The 20,475-nt window shown below is 36.6% G+C and overlaps 1 protein-coding gene and 1 long non-coding RNA gene across 14 annotated transcripts in view; one reads left to right on the top strand and one right to left on the bottom strand.

The window, feature by feature from the left end:
- Window positions 1-20,475, bottom strand: part of LOC113050580 (nuclear factor 1 X-type-like) — a 158,984-nt gene that overhangs the window by 53,569 nt on the left and 84,940 nt on the right. The window lies entirely within an intron of this gene.
- LOC113050643 (uncharacterized) lies at window positions 521-9,066 on the top strand. Of its 2 annotated transcripts, XR_003276796.1 has the most exons (4): window positions 521-1,029; window positions 1,146-1,245; window positions 3,624-3,709; window positions 8,425-9,066. It is a non-coding gene; the product is annotated as an uncharacterized LOC113050643 (long non-coding RNA). The 2 variants fall into 2 exon arrangements; XR_003276795.1 differs by lacking the exon at window positions 3,624-3,709.

Consider the following 20,475-nt stretch of genomic DNA (forward strand, 5'->3'; position numbering starts at 1 on the left):
TTCTCGTTGTGCAGCGTTTTTTGCCACACTTTTTCCTTCCCACAGACTTCCCCACTGAGGTGCCTTGATACAGCACTCTGGGAACAGCCTATTCGTTCAGAAATTTCTTTCTGTGTCTTACCCTCTCGCTTGAGGGTGTCAATGATGGCCTTCTGGACAGCAGTCAGGTCGGCAGTCTTACCCATGATTGCGGTTTTGAGTAATGAACCAGGCTGGGAGTTTTTAAAAGCCTCAGGAATCTTTTGCAGGTGTTTAGAGTTAATTAGCTGATTCAGATTGATTAGGTTAATAGCTCGTTTAGAGAACCTTTTCATGATATGCAAATTTTTTTAGATAGGAATTTTGGGTTTTCATGAGCTGTATGCCAAAATCATCAGTATTAAAACAATAAAAGACCTGAAATATTTCAGTTGGTGTGCAATGAATCTAAAATATATGAAATTTTAATTTTTATCATTACATTATGGAAAATAATGAACTTTTATCACAATATGCTAATTTTTTGAGAAGGACCTGTATGTCGTTAAATAAGAAAAAACTTTTTTTTATAAATATTTAACTCTGTCACATGAAAAGTATACTCATTAAAAGATACTCATGAATTAAAAAATAAAACAATATTTTTGTCACAGTAAATACATAAAATATGATCAAGACTATGTTTTCTTGAGACTTACTCCAGTACGTTCTTGTGGAATTCTGTAAAAAGCATCGCATTGCCCGTTTTTGGGGCACTCTTGTCTGTGACCGAAGGCAGCACAGAAAAGAGGACAAGCTGATCTTGGATGTGACTCAGGGAGGTGTAGCATGGACGTGTTTCCAAGACGAAGCTTGGGTTTCTCTCTCTGCTGGCCTGTTGCTGTCAGTCTGGGCGCCTGCTTTGGTTCACGGCTCCCTGGGCAGAGTGCGAGAGCCACGCAGGAAAGACTTACTGCAGGAAATACCTCACAGATTGTTACCCCACAGGGACCGTAAGACGAACAAATGAAAAAAAATAACAAGGATGGAGGAGAGGGGGATGAGATACAGGTCTGGAAATGCTTTCAGCAAAACAGGGCCCTGAATGGCTCTTTAATTAGAGTTATATGAGACGTCGTATAGCGTTGCTTTCCACATGATCAGCTCGCTTTTGCTTATTTCTCCAGTCGCTAAATTGGTGAGCAATTGGCTCTGCATTCCCAAGCCCCTCATGTCCCGTCGAATGGAGGAACGGTGGGATCCCACAGGCCACATTAAAGATCAATGGTAAGCGCCTCCGAGGACGAGTCTAGTGAGTTAATGATATATCTGTACTGTGTAAAAATGTCCTTTGCTTAAAAGCTCTGCTGAGGTTTGCTGCATGAAGTGCGGTCATCGGACTAAACTATGGGAAACAAAACCAAAAATCAGCTCACCCCAGAGTTTGCAAGTTTTCATTTCTCTAAATGAAAATCAATCTTAAAATATGAACAGACGCCAACGACAGGGGTGGTAACGCCAGTCACAGTGAAGGCCAAACCAATGCTGGAATTGAAATATCACAGAAGGAAACCCAAGTCTTAATCACACTGTTTCTGTTGAATTTACTGAGCTTCAACAGAGGTGAGAGGTGATTCCAGAACAAAAGCTCTTAAAGGCAAACTATGCCTTTTATTCAATATTTACATATTACTTCAGTATAATATGCAGAGATAATTTTAAGACATTATTAATGTAGGCTGAAAAGTATAAATTAAGATTTATTTTTATTTGAATGTCATAGTTATGACTTACTACAATTATGAGGTAAAAGATTGAAATTGAGATGTGTCAATTCCAACTTTTTCAACTGATATACCTCAATTTAAAATTTTCATATAATTATGATTCTTATCTCAATTTCAAACCTTTATCTAACGATTTTGTTGTGGTGTTATAATTTCAGCTTTTTCAATTGACTTCTCAGTTTTCTGAAACATCTCAATAATCTCATAATTATGTTGTAGTGTCATAATTTTAACTTCATTGACTGTCATTGACTAACTCACTTTCAGATAAATTTATTTCATAATTAGCACTATCGTAATTTTGAATTTTAATGTCATAATCTCAGTTTCAACCTTTTATCTCATATGTATGATTGTGTTATCATTTTTACTTTTTAACACAATTATGACTTTTTTATCTGGATTTTAAATTACAATCTCAAAATTATGATGCATCCCATAATTGTGACTTATTTTATTTTTTTTATTTAATTTTTGGCAGAAATGGCCTTCCATTGAATAAAATGTAATAGGTTTTCAAGCTTAAATATTAAAACAATAATAAAACAAATTTCACTACAGCAGCAGCAAGTGGTAAAGGTCACATACAATATTTTGGCTAAAATACATTTTCAACACATGACAACTTGCCCCAACCAGCAAAATACTCTTATCCCAAGTAAAATCTACAAATGAAAAAATATAAGTATAATTTAAGACCGTTTTAAACTAGGTGGTTGAAACCAACCTACCAAACCAGTAGAGAAAAGTATTTGCATCACTGGACATTTGACACTCCATATTGTTACAGAGATAAAGTCAACTGCCTCACATGCCCCTATTTATATACTTACATGTTGCAACAACAATATTAATCTGGGCTAAAGCTAGTGCTAATCACCAAAAAATCCGCCAAATAAAGCTGCTGCTTGAAAGAACCATGGGAAAGTGGATCAATCAGCCGAACTAACATCAGTCCCTGAATCTGTCAATCAGAAAAGTACAAATCCCTTCAGATATAAGTCTTACTCTGATGTACCATCACTGTAGGACACGCAGAAACAGCCCTGTATAACAAAATAAATCTCATTAAGAAGTTTAATTTGTTTCCCCTTGCTGACATTTACTGCACCAAAGCCTCGGTACAACAGCATGTGCAGAAATGACATGCAGATGATCACAGCTTCAGTTGGTCTCAGCAATGCATTGCCTATAACCACATTCTATCTAGCCTTTAACCTTCAAGAGTTTTTTTTAAATTCACTTTGCCAACCCAACGGTTTTCTGCAGTTCATTTTAATTTTACAGAAGTTCCTTATATTCATATTTGAATTGCAATTCTGCATTTAAGTCTGTTCAGCTACTTTAGCAGCTTCACCCTTTCCCTCCCTCTCATACCCCCTGCTTTCCCAGGATGCATTAGGGGAGGCTGCTGTCAGGAAAGAAGCTTACAGACATGCAGTGTGTGTGGATGATTACTGCAGCTGATGACAAGAAACAAACTGCAGAAATGTGCTGAGAATGGTTGAACATGACTTGGCATCAGAGAGAAACCAAACATGGTGCCACTAGAAGCTGATGTGTGCCAGCATCTTTAGTTCTCGTTGGTTATTAATGGAGAGACAAACAGCTTTTATCACTAATACTCAAGGCCAAAACCAGTGGTTTAACCAAGCCTGGAATAATCATCAGCACACTAGAAGTCAAAACCTTGGAAATATTGAACTATAAAAACTTTGATAAATATAATAGAATCAGACAACCAAAAAAGCTCAAATAGAAGCGTTTCCCTTTGCGTAACATGTTTTGCCTACTACATAATTCAATCAATTCAATGTTTTGATGACTGGTCTGGTCTCTGGAACGAGAGATAATAACAGTGGTTTCTCTTTTGTAAAGAAAAAAGAAAGAACACAAGTAGAACGCTTTGTAGATGCAGAGACGGAGAGAGAACAGGCCCGTGGTGTGTGTTTTCCCTCTGGCTGGTGAGTATCAGCTCAATCCAGCATAAACACATGCCTTCATGGTTCATACATTTCCTGCTTCCCTCCACAGCCGAGCGCCGGGCCACACAGGCACAGGACACCACGAGTGTGAGACACTGCGCACAATCCGGGACCTTTCTTACCGCTTCATGCTGACCTCTCTGCATATAAACACACCTTTTGTCTCATTTTCATACGCATGATAAACATTAGCTCAGCACTCACTAATTCTGGGAAAACTGAGCACATTCAACAACAGCAACAACCAAGGCCTCAAAAACAGACCAATCATAATTCAGTATTCCAATTAATTCGTCACTGTCAGTTTGATTTTGAGTAAAGAGAATTCTAAGAATTTTTAGAACGCTAAACCACTCAGGTTGAATGTGTTTCCTCGTCCAAAGAGAGGATGATTGCTTGTCTGTATGCATCTTCTCGCTGCTTGCGAAAACTGTCATTCATTCCTTTTGGTCCCGCTGCTGTTAACCCTGATCAACTCCCACATGGGAGATCTCAAAAGAACCACGTATTTTCTTTGAGAAGAGACAGAGAAAGAGGGGTTTAAGCATGATAAACACAAGGACAGTCTGTTTCTATTGATGTACACAACACTCCTCCTGCTCTTTTCATGTTATCTGGAGTAGAAAAAGAGCTGAACATCACAGCATGTGTATGGAGCCATTCCTGTCAGACTCTTCTGCCACATCTGTCCTGAACCATTCAAGTTTTCTGTATTTGGACAGGCCAGTCTTTCAAATATTATGGTTTAATTATCTGCAAACTCTGTTTTTGCTGTAGTCAGGATTAGATTTGACATCACAAAACACTGCACTGATGCTGTGTTACAGCTTAATGGCTAAGTCCAAAGAGCATGGAAAGAGTTGTTTAAACAACCGGAGTCCAAACCAGTAATGTTAAACTTCTCACGATTCCCATTCCCACTCATAGGCTCCTCATCTACTGCTTCTTCAACATCGTGATTCGACCCGTCTTCATTTCCTGGTGTCTCTTATCTGTCTTTCTCCTAAAATCTCCCTCTCCATCAACTTTCCTTTTCTCTCTGGCATCACAAGTTGACCAGCGCAAAGCAGGACGTCTGCTTTTCATTCACTCTTAATGGCTTAGGTGAAGTCATTCTTTGGAGAACACACTAAATGACCTTGTTCTCTTTCCCGCTCTCTCTTTCTCATTCTCGCTCTTCTTTGTCACATTGTTTTGGGCTTCCCTCGTCTTTAACCACGAGTAATTCAAACTGTGGTCTCAATCAGCTCAGAAAACACACATTTGCTGCCATTCTGCGTAAATGCAGCTCACATTCCTGTGTATATAGCCTCTGTCAAACAGGAAAATAAAACATGACATATACTGTATATACCCTGACTAACATGCTTGGAGCAGTGATGAATTCTCATCCAGGCCACCAGGGGGCGTTGTGTGCCTGGAGAGAGTGGGGAAATTTCCCTCGGGGACTGACAAGAAAAACATGCCACAACAAAGACGTTATTTAATAATAACCGATGAATGTTTATGTATCTATAATGGTTTCGTGCTTGTTATGGAACATCGCCACTAAATTCCACCATATGGTGTTTAATTGAAACGTAACGTAAAACGCACAACTGAATGTTCAGTTCCAAATAACTCATTTCTGGCCCTGAAAGCTACAAACACTCTTTCATCTAATTGCCTAGAACTCTTTATGCAACCGCACTAATGTAATTTACCATTTTGCCATCACTTAAATCTGATTTCTACTAAGGGTTTGGTGGTATGACCAAAACCCCTATCACAGTATGAATATGATAGAACTGGAAAAAAGTGACAACAAAACTGCAATAATATAATAAAGCAAATGCTATCGTGCTTTGGTGTAGATGCTAATTTAATTATCGTTCTTGGTGTGAACCTAGCAACCACTCAGAACACCAAAGCAAGTCGCTTTTATTTGAACACCTTTATTGCAAAATCTGTCTATTGTGGATAAGATTCCTATACAGTATATATAATGGCAAAAGTATCACGTGATGTAAATTCCTAGTTATTTATTCAAAAACAGAAATGTCTCTTTTTTCAATCTCTGTCTACCTTATCATAGAGACAGCAGGACACGTTTTACAGATTTTTCTGTTACGCCTAATTTTACATTCATTCTAGTCTATTCAGTGTCGAGGCAGAAACTTACAGATGGGCGAATGAGTGACCGGTCTCATTAGAGAATGATTAGAGCAACATCTGTTTACAGTCGTGGGCTGTAATGTGTGTGCGTGTGGAGGGATTGGGCATAACAGCCCTGTGATGAGGAACATGATTGCCACATTAAACTCGCAATCTGAGAGGTTAGTACTGGGCCACGGCCGAAACACTGCATGGCTTTTATTAAAAGCATTACTATCCAGCCATTGTTTCAATTACAGATAAACCAAATACATTGAGGAAATAAACAAAGAATTAATCTCAGCAGCATAATAAAATATACTGCTGTCCTAAAGTGGAGTTGCACCACTGACACGCCACGGCTGTTTTCAAACATCGAGCACCTCTTAGCATAGAAAATTCAGAAACAATTTAAAATCATATCTTTTCCTGAAAAAATTAAATACAATAAAATAATAAAATTAAAAAAACATTGACATCAATCTAAGGACATTGATTAATCTCATATTAAGTTCACAAAATATACAAAAATGTACAGGTAAAATGTATAAAATGTACGTTTAAACGCAATTTAAAACTCGTGCTTTTGGTATTTTCCAAAAATAAACATGAAAATTCCATATCTATGAAAACACATTTTACAAAAATTATCTTTACCAAGAAAGTGGCAAGATAAAAAAACACTATTTTCTGTTTCTGTTTTCACATAGCATCTTTAGGTTATAATAACATAAAAATTTAAAATCCAGGTTTTGATTTTCAAAGATTATAAAATGTAATAAATATTTTCCCAAAATGCAATAAATCCATTTTTTTTTAAATGCAATAAATCCATATGAAAGTTACTTTTCATATTAAAACTGATGAAAATATACAACATAGTAAGTTGATCTACATATGCCAGCCTCTGAACTTAGTCAATACTAATCTATATACAGGCACTGGACTAAAAATGCATTCATCAGTCATCGCTCCCAAAATTAATTAAACGGGTCACCTTGTTAACGCAATAAATTACAGCAATAAAATAAAATTTCATCACGAACAAATGAACAACATCACATTAGACTACAGAAATTCCAAAATTACATTTCCCTTACATTCAACTTCCAAAAGTGCATTCATTTTTGCCATGTTACATTCATTTAGTGCTATGTGCTGTATTAACAAAAAACATACTGTAAATGGCATTAATAAAAACACTACCACTAACAAGCTACGCAATATCACGTTCATAATCGAATGCGATTCATTTAATGATTGTCTAGAGTACATGGAATGGTGCGCTGTGATTGGTTGTTACTGTTTATAGTGCGTGGAATTGTGCGCTGTGATTAGTTGAGCGGATATATCGCATACTGCAAAAAAGGGAGTCGCGGTTTGGGAAAAAAGGGAAAAAGCATGACCTAATAACTAAAAATATTGCATTTTGTGTAAAAAAATATATATGATATTAAAATGTTACAAAATTATATTTAAATTATAAAGCATTTTATTTACATTTTATAAAAATGTTACAAATAAATTCAACAAATTGAATGAAATATTACAAAAAGTAAAAATCATATAGATAAATGTATAAATACAATAAAAATAATACAACATTTACATAATATTTTAATATAAACAATTAATTAAATACATTACTATATATTTATGCATTTTTTTATGCATTTATGCATTTAGCAGACGCTTTTATCCAAAGCGACTTACAGTGCATTAAGGCTATAAATTTTTACCTATCATGTGTTCCCGGGGAATCGAACCCCCAACCTTGCGCTTGATAACGCAATGCTCTACCAATTGAGCTACAGGAACACTTTATATTTTTATAATTTTATAATATTTTTATATATATTTAGGTTTTTTTTATCACCTCTGACGTGGGACACATTTAAAATCTCTCATGCTTAGTTCTCAACAACAAAAAACACTTTACAAAAAAATAATTAGACTCCAAAGTGAACCCTATTCATTGAAAGTGCCATGTGCGTTCGCCGAAGAGGTGAAAGGATCAAACCCAAGCAGCCGAAACGAGTGAGAATGAAAGGAGGAGGGGGGGTATGAGAAAGACAGACAGGACGTGGAGAGCAAGCAAGAGAGGCAGACACGTGAGGGGGTTAAAAGTAACAGAGGGTTTATTGTTTACGATTCTTTGGGGAGGGGAGCATGGAGACACTGTGAACACTAGCCTGGCACAGCGCACAGGGCTCCGGCCAAACTGGGCCGCGATCCAGCCTCTACCCTGCAGACAGACTGAGAGTTGAAGCTCATGCACAAACACACACAGAGACAGACGTGCGCAAACATACGTCCTTCCACTTCTCAGTGCTAACAGTCACAAACGTTTATCATGTTTAAATCGAACATTTGCGTTTTTAAACCTGACAAGACTGAAACTATTCATGAGAAACCAAAACGATGACAACTACAGCCACATGAGCGTCAATGAGAACGCTAAGCTAACAGCTACGTTTTGTGAGGCCTGGAAATGCAAGCATTCACTTTTCATTTCTCTCCTTTCCTCGCTCTCTCTCTCTCTCTCTTTCTTTCTGTGACAGATTTTAACCAAATAGCAGCAAACAAGCAATTATTCCTGGCAGCCCGAGTCCATGGTTCCTTTCCAAGAAAGAGCAGAGGGAGTGGGGGTGGATGAAGTCACTCTGACAGATGGGATTTAAATCAATATTACATTATATGTCCTTATTTATTAAAAAAGAAACAGGAAACCCAACCGAAAAAGGGCCCAGAAGAGCAATGTGCTGCTTCTTGTTGATGGAATAATTGCTTTAATACATTTTTTTTCACCCTTCTATATCACTTTCTTCATTTCCTGTCACCCTACACACACAGACACACACACACACACATCTTGTCTTTAGACACTGTGAACTCTGGTGTATAAAATAATGGGGTGAAAAAAGCCTTAACAGAAACCATCTGGAATGGAGTTTAAGACTGAAAAACCTCCAAAGTTCCATTGTCGAATAGGAAGAGGAGGACGAGGATGAAGATCACTTTACAAAAACATCTGCAAATGCATCGTTTCTGCAGGTTGGGCAATGGATACGGCACCGACACTTCAAGCCTGTCTCATTAGAAATGGTAATAATTTGCATGAGATGGTAAATTCATAAGAAATTGTAGAAAAATATGACCCTCTTTGAACATTCATTTCCTGTGAGGTTTGACATTTCTTCAATCCTGTCACCACAATTAACTGTAAACTATACGTTTCTATGTTCAAATTCAGTTTAAGGGGCCGTTCACATTTCAAATCTTTTGCACACTTCGTTATTTCAACTGTAGACGCGCGGCAAGTACACGCAAATAAAGAGCGACACTAGTTTTTTTCAAGGCGAGTCTGAACCGCAGCGAGAAACAGCTCAGCTTTTTCAGAATACTGTAAAAGCACACAGATCATGTGACAAGAACCAACCAATCACCTTCACTCTTTCTGTAACAACATTGAAAGCTCAGCCAAGATGGAGGAACAGCTGATCATAGCTTTACAGAGATAGCCATATTTAAATAAATTTTGCGTAAATTTAGTAGCATAGCTACTGAAAGCGATTTTCATAATTCAAGAATCTATAAGACAAGAAAACCTGTCTATACCATGCATTTCACACATGCATGATTGATATAAAAAAGGACATTAGCTTGCAAAGCTCCAACAGTGCTTCAGGTTCTTGCTGAACACATCAGCCGTGTGTGAAGCATGATGGGAAATCATTTGTGTGAAGTCATTGTTATGTGGTGCCACGAATCCACATTGCTATGTTGTGTATTTGGCCCTCTCGAGTTTGTGTTGGCATCCGACCAGAACACGGTGTTAGCAGGGACCGGTTTCTATGGAGACTGATGCAAATGGCAGAAAGAGGCTAAGCAGCGAATAGCATGTACTCCCTTTTCAAGTAGTACCTAGCTGATCCTGTCCTGTTTATCAGTAACACACAGGGTCTTCAAGTGGGGCATGGGCTTCAAGATGCTAAGCCTCTTTAAAGTCAACATGATGAATCCAAACTGACCTCGTTTGCTCTGATCCACGCTCCTCCTCTGATCGGGACTGGTGCATGTTGGTCTAAAGAAAACAACATCTTCAACATTTTCACTAGATTTTCTGGAGCTCAAAGAGTAGAGCATAGCGATATCAACGTCAAGGTTGTGGGTTTGATTCCCAGTCAAAGCAAGAACTGAAAAATTCGACTGATTTACTGATGAGCATTAGCTGCTTCCAGCGCCGTCTACATGTTTTCTCTTCTTCTATCTCTGTTCTGACTCATTCACTGCTCATGTCACTCATATTACGTGTTTATAACTAAAAAATAAGTTTTTAGTAAAAGCACAGTATAAATCCTATAAATTATGATGCTACAGTGTGCATGACTAGTCATGTAACGTGTTTTCGTAGTGTGGACCGAGATCTTTGCTGAACCGCAGTAGAAATGCTAGTATGGATCCTTTCCATAAAACGTTGTTTAAAAACGAAAACGCACTAGTGTAAATGTAGCCTTACATCGCTTACACACTACATCCTTAAGTGTGAACCACGTCTTGGGGCAGAACCGGCGTAAACTTTTTTTCTGGATGCCTCACTAGAGCCAATCACCAGCACATGATTTAGGCACATCAACCATGCTGCGTGCTTATTGGCTCACTGATGTTGACGAGATTAACCGCTTAGGTATCGAAATTTTGTATCGAGAAAAAAAAGAAAAAATCGATACTCAATGCAATTCGATTTGTGCCTAAAAAGTATTGAACTCAATACCCAGTTCTAGTCACAGTTCCCATGCAGAGTCTTCCAAATCAGTCACTTATGAAGTTCTGTTTTAGTTACAATCCTGCCCTTAGAAGTCAGTTGCCTATGTAGGCATGAATCAGCTCAACAAGTTTTGAAACAAAGCTGTAAAGTTCAATTAAAAAAAAGAGAAAACTTTTCAGAAATATGAAAAATTAGAGAAAGTGTTGTGTACAGGGTACTTTTGTGTACAGGGATTTATTTTTTATTTTTAAAAATTAAACGTGTTCAAAGAATGAGAACGAGGCCCAACAGGGCTAGGAGTGCAGCTCTAATTTGATGATAATAGGGATTCAAGCATGGATATGTTAATAAAGGCATTTATAAATGCAGTAGTAGAAAACAAGTTGTTTTCTTACCTGTGGTTGAGATGCATTGAGTGAAGCCACAGCACATGAAATGAGAAAAAAAAGGAAAAAACAGATAATAAGTCAGGGTCTGTATGCACTATACACCTTAAGTCCAGTGATGAGTGTGTGTTAAAGTGAAGAAACCATCAGAGGATGAAGAGATCTGGATGGCAGTGTGAAGAGTGTGAAAATGATTCAGTACGTCTTGAAGTGTGATCGTGTTTGCGTGTGGTGGGAATCTGCTTGTATGTGAAAAAATCCTAATTGGAGTCTTTTGTCTTTCCTTCCATCTGTAGTTTATCAATCTGAGGGGCTTCGAAACTGGAAGTGCTTTCATAAGAATTACAAGGCTTTTCCCTCACATGGCGAGTGCTGAGAGGCTTACATGAACTCATACTGTCCTATACACATACACACACATTCGCAGTGTAGCTTGCAGCAAAGCTTTCTGCTGTTTGAGAAGTACAATGACTGCACATGTTGAACAATTTTAAAGCATAAACACATGCCATGCAAACTCAAAAATGAGCCTAAGGCCTTATAACTTTAATCAGGTAAGTGTTGCAATAAGTGTGTTGCAATAAATAAATAAATCCAGACATAAAATTAAAATCACTAAATTCCATAAAAATATTAAGTAAATAAAGAAAAGAAAAGAAAAAAAATCACATTTTGAATAAGAAATGTCATACTATAATAAATAAATAATTATAATAATAAATAAATCCCAAAATGAATAAAAAAATAACGAATTCCAACAATAAATATGAAAATTAATTAGTCATTTAAAAGGTAGAAAAAAGTAATATTTTAAAATATATATTATAATATATAATTATATTATATAAATAGACAATAAATAAATAAATTCCAAACAATACTTTTTTAAATAATATATAATAACATATGATTCTATTTAAGTGAAATTCCATGAAAAAATATAAAATAAATCCAAAAAAGTCAAAAATAAATAATTAAAAAAATTTAATACCATAAAACAAGCATTTAAATATTATATAAATCCATAATAAATAAATAAATAAAAAATAAAAAATAAATTCAAACATAAATATGCTCCATAAAATAAATAAATAAATAATCAATCTGATGAGGTAGCTTCAGCAATCCTTTACAAACAGAAACATGTTGCAATTTGATTTAATTTGGACGAATTCCTCTGACAAATGAACACAGCTATGTTCCAAAAACCAAGCGACCTGCAAACGTAGGCAGTATTTTAAGGTGTCAATGACGTGAAGCAGACTAGAATAGTGAAGTAGATACTATTTCACCAAATATTTGCATGCCGTCTAATTTTATGCTCATTAGAGTATCAGAATCAGATAGAGACTTGTTTTCAAACACACTACAGCCATTTGAGGTTTCACAATAAAAGCTTGTAAAAGCTGTTTTCATCAGAGCTAGTTCCCCTCGGGTCAGGTGAAAGGGTCTGGAAGTGATCTAGTGTTGAGGAGAGGGTGAAAGAGAAAAGCAGAGATGGGGGTAGAACAGGACAAAGGGAGGGGGGCAGATTGTTTTAACCTCTGACCCCGACACACTTCACACCAACCACTTCAAACCCCGGCGTCCACCAGTCAGAGACCGCAGGATGAGGCAACATCTGTGAGCAGCTGACCGCACATGAGTCAGCTGGGACACACTGAGTACTGCCATTCAGATATTTCATAGAAGTGATATAGATCATACAATATTATCATATGCAATCACAATAATACATTTTATGACAACCTGACTTGTGTAAAACAACTATTTTGCAAAAAAAATTACGTATATGTTTGTTAATATTAATAGTCATTATAATGTCTAAATAACATGTATTATACTTATACAAAGTCTAATATATTCAAATACTTGTATAATCAGTTATCTCAAATAAAAGGTTATAATAATTAAAAATAATAATGCCTTGTGAGATATATATATACATATAAGAAGTGGTAAAGACGTTTTTACAAATATTTGTAAAATGCATGAATAAAATAATAGTAATAATTATTTTTATGAAATATATATTTTTTTACAAATAATTGTAACCACACCTTTAAAAACTAATGCAACTTCAAAATAATGAAAAAATGTGATCGCTCAGGAAAAAAAAAACTAAACCTTTCCTTCCACGTCTTTAGCTCCTGTCATATGACCCTGCTTTTCCTCTTCCTTATAAACACGTCTGGCATTCTCATATTTACACACATAAACACAATAAATCCCAGACATATGTGAGCAAGCACAAGAAATCATGAGTCTGGACATACAAGGAGCTCAACAAACCTTCATGCTGGAGCCAACAAATCTCACGTCTACACACACTCACTGTAATCCTGACAGTCACCCGGAACAGATCCAGGGGAAGCTGGACATGTTGAGGTTTATCTTGTCTACACTGTGTAAAGCTGAGACACAGCAATAGTATGAATGTGGTTTCCTAATTTACACTCTCTCCCATCCTGATCCGGAGCGCACCAAACACATGTAAACACATATCAAAGACACACACAGGAAAAGACAGATATGAACAATGTGTTTCTGCTGTATACTTGACTTATATGCACTCTTATCTGCTGATGAGGAACGCAAGCGTCCAGAGAAACTACTGTGAACCCCATAGCAGCGATTATACAGTCATACATCATCCCAAAAATCACAGCATTCACATTAAAACTGTAGAATGACATCCACTTAAGAGGAAACACAAAACCTTAAAGGGTTAGTTCACCCAAATATTAAAATTATGTCATGAATAACTCACAGTTTATGATATTTTAGATTTAGTCCGAGAGCTCTCAGTCCCTCCATTGAAGCTGTGTGTACGGTTTACTGTCCATGTCCAGAAGGGTAAGAAAAACATCATCAAGTAGTCCATGTGACATCAGAGGGTCAGTTAGAATTTGTTTAAGCATCAAAAATACATTTTGGTCCAAAAATAACAAAAATTACGACTTATTCAGCATTGTCTTCTCTTCCGGGTCTGTTGTCAATCTGCGTTCACGACTCCGCAGTGATGTCACATGGACTACTTTGATGATGTTACCTTTCTGGACATGGACAGTATACCGTACACACAGCTTCAATGACTAATTCTTAATCTAAAATATCTTAAACTGTGTTCAGAAGATAAACGGAGGTCTTACGGGTTTGGAACAATATGAGGGTGAGTCATTAATGACATGATTTTAATATTAGGGTGTACTAACCCTTTAACCTATTTTTATTGATCCACACCACTAAGTGAGGAAAAGTTGCTCTTTTAAACAGGTTCATACGGATGATTTAGGCAAGGTTATTATAATTGCTTTTAATTTGCATTGGTTACTCCAATGATTATATTTTCTTTTGTGGTTTTATAATTGTTATATTCCTCAGTGTATATTTAGTTATGTTTTTAGTGGATCATTTTCTGTCAGAGATTTGTTACTTTTATATAAAAGAAATTGCAATTAACACCAGAAAAGCAAAACTACTTACAGTACTACAATATACTCTATATATTTACTAAAATACAGGTGCTGGTCATATAATTTGAATATCATTCAAAAAGTCAAACTTCTATATTATTTTCATTAATTACACACAGAGTGATATATTTCAAACGTTTATTTCTTTTAATTTTGATGTTTATAACTGACAACTAAGGAAAATCCCAAATTCAGTGTCTCAGAAAATTAGAATATAACTTAAGTCCAATACAAAGAAAGGATTTTTAGAAATCTTGGCCAACTAAAAAGTATGAAAATGAAAAGTATGAGAATGTACAGCACTCAGTACTTAGTTGGGGCTCCTTTTGTCTGAATTACTGCAGCAGTGCAGCGTGGCATGGAGTCGATCAGTCTGTGGCACTGCTCAGGTGTTATGGGCAATAGGCAATCACAGTGTGCTGATATACAGCCATATTGCATGGCTACGAGTGTGATATTTAAAAAATGAGGTTAACTCCGTAGTACTGCAACTTTAATTTCCTTCCATCGCTGTCTGTCAGCGACCCACCTGAGTTGAAACGCTGATGTATACATTCAGATGTTTATAAAGGACACACGTGTGTTCTCTGCCTCACACACACACACACACAGACACACACTGACTGTACAGTACAGAGCTATTCAACTGTGAATGGTTTAGTTTCCTTATACCCGACCGCCCACCGACTCCTAAACCCTTCCTTTCCGCCCGGTTCAAATCTAAACAAAAGAAACATCTGGTCTCTCTCTCTGTTTGGACCACGACGCTGTACCCCGAGGAACCGAGGTCCACAAAAATATCTGTTAGGATAGATCATTGTGCAAAGACGCAGCCATTAGCGAGGATCTCCAGAATGATCCGAAGAATCTCATTATATCCATCTAATTTGTTTTATTTGCAATGGAACCGCTAACAGATAAAAGTTTAAGCTTAAGCTTCTACATTATTCTGGTCTCTAGAAATGACTTTGTACATTCACTGTACATTAACAATAAAATGTTTGAGGCTGGTAAGATTTTGTGATGTTTTAATGAAAGAATTCTTTTACATTCACCAAGGCTTTATTTATTTGAACAAAAAATGCAGTATAATTAATAATATTGTGAGATATGTGTGTGAAATAATATATGTGTGTGTGTTCCACTAAACGAAAAGCACATTTCCCCTCAAAACCCATACAATTTCATTCATTTAGCACAAACAATGTTGGACGTACTATGTGTCAAAATGTAAAACGTATGGTCAGGGTCTTGAAATATGACTAGGGGTCCTACCTCCAAAAATACCACTAAATATATGTTTGGAAATTATCTAAATGATGCCATATTGTACTGGTTTCTATTTCATGGTCACTCTGTACACACATGCTAAAGTCCCCACTGACACACCGGCTGGAAGTACATCAGATTAAAGTTAGCATCAAACTCAATATTTTTAACAGCTTTTCCAAAAACTCTCCAGTCCAAAACCACAGTAAAACCAAGGGAATCCTTCCACTCATACACTGCTGCATGAAACAGGCGAATGCAATCGGCCTTGAAGAATGAATATGACTCCGTTTGTATGTGTCCTGGAATTTGGCTTTCGACCATGTGGAATAACATCATGCACACAGGACGTTTCTACATGTGACTTTATCTGTGCATGTTCTGTACGGTCAGCAGGTGGCAGATGACTGACGCTGATCTAACTACAGGTCACGCTGAGGTCAGATCTCTGCCACACATCTGGAGAAAGACTGCTATTATTACACGCCATCTTTATACCTTCCCCCTCTCAATCCTTTTTCCCCACTGATATAAAAACATTCCTCATCTTGGTCCTACTCAGGAGAGAGGGAGAGAGAGAGAAAGAGAGAGAGAAAGAGAGAGAGAGCTGCTGCTTATTTTCAGGTCCTAAATTGATAGCAAATGTGAAGATGGATCCTTCATGCTCTTGGTCATTTTCACAGGCATTTATACTGAGAATATGTGGAGTGTTCTCACGACTGCACCAGACTCATATCTGTGTGATTCTGGGGTTGTTTGGTGCGTTCATGAACACACAACTGCACAATTACTCATACAATAAACCTCTGCACTGAACAGACACACACACACACACACAATATTTATAAATATTATTCCTTTTAAAACAAAGGTGCTTCGAAAGGAATACTGCTGTAAAAAGCACCTTATTTGTTTAAAGTCTTTGCAAATCAAGCGACAGCACTTTTGTTCATATAGCAATAGGCCTGCTTTTAAATGAAAAACAGTGCATAATACACTACTTTTGAATGCATTATTAGTTCTGCGCATAACAATGCAATTAATTGCTATTAATCACAGACAATCATGTGATACTCTACTTCACAAGCGTTCACGTGTGCATTTGCCAAATGTCAAGAGTTCAAATACGCAAATCAGAGCTTCTGTGTTAAAAGGAGACGTGTTTTGGTTATTTCTGCAATCTGGCAACCATGCGCACACACTCGCATGATTGCAATTTGGAATTATTGGAATTACAACTAGGAATTTTTCTGTTAAAATATTTTTGTTTGTTTTCACCAGATTTCATAAGCGAGTAGACAGAGCATGCATCTCTAAGTCTGTGATATTTATTTATATATTGAACAGCCTACAATAAATGAGTACACTAGATGAGACAAAATAAACCATGCGTATGAGTCCACATTCTGTTGATTTCTGCTTAAAAATTAATTTCACACATGACAACTACCTTAAAAAAAAAAAAAGTTTTTTTTTTTTTTTAAATCAGTTTTACTATTATGCAGCATGACGGAAATGTGACGGAAAATGTTGTAGACTAAAACGTTCAGACATTTAGTTGACTTAAACTTGACTAAACAAACACAGGACAGTAGACTAAATATAATAACTATAAAGAACATTTGACACCAGGGCTAAGACTGATTTAAAAGAGTAAGACTAAAATATAAATATGGCTGACAAAATTAACATTGTCTATTGTCATTCATGCATTAATATGTAATTTAAACATGATGATGTGCTAGTTTAGCTTTACCACTTGAAATCATGCTTCTGTTGATGCTAAAGTCCAATAAACATGTCTGTGTCTTTGTGTGACCTCACCAGGAGGATCTGCGGACCCTCTGGCCATCAGTCTGATATGGTCGAGACCCCGCGAGCTGCAGGACTCTCAGTGGAGCTGTGTGTTTGTGTTGGCGGCTGCGCAGCATTCCCCGTGTCTTTGTGAGCGCTACAGCTCTGACCTCAGGAGACCCACTGGGCCCAGACCAACTGCTCTTCCTGCCCCTTCATGGCCCAGAGATGCTGAGAGACTCCTTCACTGAGTGAGAGGTTCTCTAATGGGCTCTTTTTGATCAGCACATTGATTGAAATAACAAATAAGATTCAGCCACACAAATTTTGTACACGCTTGCTGTTAACTAGACAATCCCAAGAGCATTATTCAGTCCTAATGGTAGCTATCCTGACTTTAAAGTTGCACATTAGTGAAACAAATACTAAAAATCAGAGCAATTTGCAAAAAAACTAAACCACAATAATAGAAAGGTGATCTAGAAATGTAAACCGTTTCACCATTTCTATTGAAACAAACCCTGAACAAATGGACAGCAGCATATAATCAGAGCTTGATGGGAAATTACTTCAGACTGGTCATGGGGTTTCCCACCAAAAATAAAATTAGCATCTAACTACATTAGCTGTGATAATTACAGCCACACGCTAATGGGTGAAGACAAGGACACAAGACCATGAGAGGCGAACTGTACTGACTTTGTCTGCAAACAGATCTCTGATCAGGTCATCCACACTATATCAAAGCCCTTTTCATGCAAACCAGTGAGGCCAGGGGCCATCTCCAATTTACTCGAAAAACTTTTGCTGGTCTTAAGTTGCATAAATATGTGAAATCACAAATGAATCAGGGCAACATGAACAACAAGACAGCAAGTAAAACAGCAAGTAAGCAAGAAAGAAAGCAAATCTATTGTTTACTATTTTGCAATTATAATAAATAGTGATTTTTTTTTACTTCCGCATATATTTAATTGCAGTTATAGTAGTTATTTAGTTAATTTTTAAGTAAATGAATCTACTTAGGCATCTGTGCAATTATTAATTTTATAATACCAATAAATATCTATACAAAATATATATATATACTTACAAGTATATTTTATTGCAGTTACAGTGATTCAAGTTCATTTTTTAAGTTAAAAAAGCAAAAAAATGATACCGGTAATTGTATTTTTTTGCAACTATAATAATAATAAACAAAAATAAACATTCACGTACATGTATTTTTAATTGCAGTTATAGTTAAGTTAATTTAAGTAAAATACTCTAAAATTTTATTTTTTTTCCCTTTGTTAAAAAAAAAAAACAGAAGAAAAATGTACTTACACAGTTATGGTTATGTAGGTTATTTTTAAGTAAATGACTATAAATAGGCATTTGCGCAATTATTAAGTTATATTACTTTATCTATGCAAACCATATATACATATTTACAAGTAATCGGTTTTTTTTTAATACAAAAAGAATGAAAGAAAGAAAAATGCAAGCAAGAACGCTCTCAGCTTCCCTGAGCAGATGAAGATGGAGGAGGAGGAGGAGGGAGAAGAGGTGAGACAGGGCCGATCCTGCAGAGAACATTCAGGGCCCAAGGGCTGAGAACACAAAACTGGATTTACCTGCCCTGTGTCCTCATGTGAACTAGCACACACACCGTCACACCCTCAGCTGACAACCATCTAAATCATCACATAATCAATCAACACATCTCTCTGTGTATCTATCTTGACACATCGGTTTACATTAGGTGTGTCCAGATCAATGTTTAATTGTTCATTCAAATATTTATGTTAATTCCTTAAGCACTGTTAGTTTCATTTTTTCAATTCGCCATTATAATGGTTTTATTTCATTCTGTGTTATTTCTAAAACTGATCAGAACAGTTGGTCTTTACAGGTGAATAACTTACAAAAGGAGTCCCAGCCAGAATGTTTTACAAAATGAAAATCATTTGTAAGCTCAACAAGTGAAACAATCACTCACAAATAAAACACAGAAATGTAAAAACCAGTGGAGGACGAATGTATTTACAGGTGCATCTCAATAAATTAGAATGTTGTGGAAAACTTCATTTAATTCAGTAATTCATCTCAAATTCTGAAACTTGTGTATTAAATAATTTCAGTGCAAACAGACTGAAGTAATTCACTCTCTCAACAAATTAGAATACTTCATAAGACCAATATAAAAAACATGTTTATTTACTGTGCATGTACTCAATACTTGGTAGGAGCTTCTTTTACTTAATTACTGCCTCAGTTCAGCGTGGCATGGAGGTGATCAGTTTGTGGCACTTCTGAGGTGGTCTGGAAGCCCAGGTTTCTTTCTCATCTTCCTCTTGACAATAGCCAATAGATTCTCTCTAGGGTTCAGGTCTGGGGAGTTTGCTGGCCAGTCAAGCACACCAACACCATGGTCATTTAACCAACTTTTGGTGCTTTAGGTGCTTTCGGCTGTGTGGGCATGTGCCAAATCCTGCTGGAAAATGAAATCAGCATCTTCAAAAGCTGGTCAGCAGAAGGAAGCATGAAGTGCTCCAAGATTTCTTGGTAAACAAGTGCAGTGACTTTGGTTTTCAAAAAACACAGTGGACCAACACCAGCAGATGACATTGCACCCCAAATCTTCACAGACTGTGGAAACTTAACACTGGACTTCAAACATCTTGTGCTATGAGCTTCTCCATACTCTAGGGCCTTGGTTTCTAAATGAAATACAAAACTTGCTCTCATCTGAAAAGAGGACTTTGGACCACTGTCCAACAGTCCAGTTCTTCTTCTCCTTAGCCCAGGAAAGACTCCTCACATTCCGTTCCAAGTAATTATTTTTAAGTTATTTCTCTACATAGACCATCATGCAATTAATAGGTTAATTTTTTTTTATCCATTAATCGATTTAGAACCCTTCTCCATCTATCC

Source organism: Carassius auratus, chromosome 3, assembly GCF_003368295.1.
Source record: "Carassius auratus strain Wakin chromosome 3, ASM336829v1, whole genome shotgun sequence".
NCBI classification, from domain to species: Eukaryota; Metazoa; Chordata; class Actinopteri; order Cypriniformes; family Cyprinidae; genus Carassius; species Carassius auratus.